The sequence below is a fragment of the Cynocephalus volans genome, chromosome 3 (genome assembly GCF_027409185.1).
Source record: "Cynocephalus volans isolate mCynVol1 chromosome 3, mCynVol1.pri, whole genome shotgun sequence".
In the NCBI taxonomy this organism is placed as follows: Eukaryota; Metazoa; Chordata; class Mammalia; order Dermoptera; family Cynocephalidae; genus Cynocephalus; species Cynocephalus volans.
Genome location: NC_084462.1, coordinates 158,054,134 through 158,056,729, shown reverse-complemented (window position 1 = coordinate 158,056,729; position 2,596 = coordinate 158,054,134).

Sequence of the window (2,596 nt, the reverse complement as noted above, 5' to 3'; positions counted from 1 at the left end):
GGTGCCTTTTCTTCCCCTCCCAGTTTTGTGTGGAATGATGAAATAATTGCTCAATGTCTGGGACCAGCACAAGTCTGCCTCAGTGCCTGCATTCAGCAGCCTGTCAACACATGTCAGCTTATAGAGTAACAGTGCTTATGGCAAAACAGGGCCATGTGGTTAACAGAAAGAGCACTGAACTGGGAGACAGAAGACCTAACTTTTTTCTCTAGCTCTACCACTAGCAAGCTGTGTGTTGTTGGGTCAGTCCTTTCTTTCAGGACTTATTATCTTCAGCTGTAAAATGTGATCATGATAATCTAACAGCTTGTAGCGTTTCATGCTGCTGTGACTGTGGGGTGGGTGGAATGGTAGGCAGAAAAAGAGAAGTGCTCACACAGAGGCACACAGCATGCTTTAAGCAATGTTCTCAACTGGAGGTTTTGCAGGGGACATTTGGCAGTGTCTGAAGATACTTTGTTGCCACATTAGGGAGTGCTACTGGCATCTAGTGGGTAGAGGCAAGGGATACTGCTGAACATCCTACAATGCACAGGACAGCCTCCCACACGAAGAATGACCTTGCCCAAAGTGTTATTCTTTTTTTTTTTTTTAAAGGCTAGTTTATTTTTATTTATTTATTTTTGTCTTTTTCGTGACCGGCACTCAGCCAGTGAGTGCACCGGCCATTCCTATATAGGATCCGAACCCGCGGCGGGAGCGTCGCCGCGCTCCCAGTGCTGCACTCTCCTGAGCGCGCCACGGGCTCGGCCCGCAAAGTGTTATTCTTGAGAAACCCTGCTTTAAGGGGATCAGACCGTCTCCTCCACTTTGCAGTCCTTTGCAATTCCAGGTGAACTCATATTCCTTTCTTGGTCATCCTTCTTGCTGTTGAAGAAACAGGAGTTTAATTGGCTAGATTGTGCCAAAGTTATTGGCTCATCTTCAAACAAACAGTGGTAACTTTATTAACTAGTGTATCAGGGTTCATTCAGAGAAGCAGAACCACTAGGAGTATATATACATTATCTATCTAATCTATATATGCAATTTGTCACAGGGATTTGAACTTAATATGGCAGCTGGATAAACAGTCTGTGTAAGGTTGTTGTCTTTATGTCTGGTGGCAGAGCTTGAAATCCAGTGGGCAGGCAGTGGGGAAGGGAAGATGGATATAAAATGAGGGAGAGCAGGGACAAGCTAGAACCCATGAGAACGGACTAGGAGCTGTGTCAATTCTCACTGCCTCCAACCTTGAAGAAATGGATGTCCTGCAGGAGAAGCTGGTGGCCTTTGTCTTGGAGCTGAAAAACACCTGGCTCAGAAGAAAACAGCTGAAGGAGGATCCCAGGGAAGGTGTAGCAGTTACAGGCCTCAAGAAAAAAGTAGCCAGTAGATAAACAACAACATGTTGTACTATAAAAGCACCTGTACTGACCTTGCAAGCTGAAACAAACTGGTTGCTGTTTCATGTCCACCTTTCAGATCTTGCACAAAAATATTACTTGTGGTCCAACCTAACGAGAAACATACCACGAAGGGAATTCTGGACAATGTAGTTCAGTCTAGCCAAGTTGACATATTACAGAGCAACAACTGAATCTTCACTTTTGAGAATACCTAAGTGAAGGATAGGCCTAGAATTCATGTCTGCATTGATCGTGCTAATAGAGGGAGGTTTTGAGTTCCTCTTTCCTTCAGGGCGGTAAACACTTGCCACACAAGGATGACCTACCCACTGTTTTGATGTAAGGAAGTGTTTCTTAGAGAACTTCCACGCTCCTCACTTCAAGTACTGGAAACTTTGCTTTTAAAGAAATTGAGAGTGTGGTGTAACAGCCTTCCTATAAGAGGAATTAGAGTAGCCAGGCACAAAAGGTCATATTGTATGATGCCATTTATGTGCAATATCTAGAACAGGTAGATCCATGGAGACAAAAAAAGCAGATTGGTGGTCCCAGGGGTTGGGGATAAGGAGGGATGGGGAGTAACTGCTTAATGTGTATGGGGTTTCCTTTGGGAAGTGTAAGAATGTTTTGGAAGTAGATATAGGTAGTGGTTGGAGAACATTTTTTTTTTTTTTTAATTTTATTTTGTCGATATACATTGTGGCTGATTATTGCTCCCCATCACCAAAACCTCCCTCCCCCCCCCAACAATGTCCTTTCTGTTTGCTTGTCGTGTCAACTTCGAGTAATTGTGGTTGTTATATCTTCTCCCCCCCCCCCGGTTTTGTGTGTGTGTGTGTGTGTGTGTGTGTGTGTGTGTGTGTGTGTGTGTGTGTGTGAATTTATATATTAATTTTTAGCTCCCACCAATAAGTGAGAACATGTGGTATTTCTCTTTCTGTGCCTGACTTGTTTCACTTAATATAATTCTCTCGAGGACCATCCATGTTGTTGCAAATGGCAGTATTTCATTCGTTTTTATAGCTGAGTAGTATTCCATTGTGTAGATGTACCACAGTTTCCGTATCCACTCATCCGATGATGGACATTTGGGCTGGTTCCAACTCTTGGCTATTGTAAAGAGTGCTGCGATGAACATTGGGGAACAGGTATACCTTCAACTTGATGATTTCCATTCCTCTGGGTATATTCCCAACAGTGGGATAGCT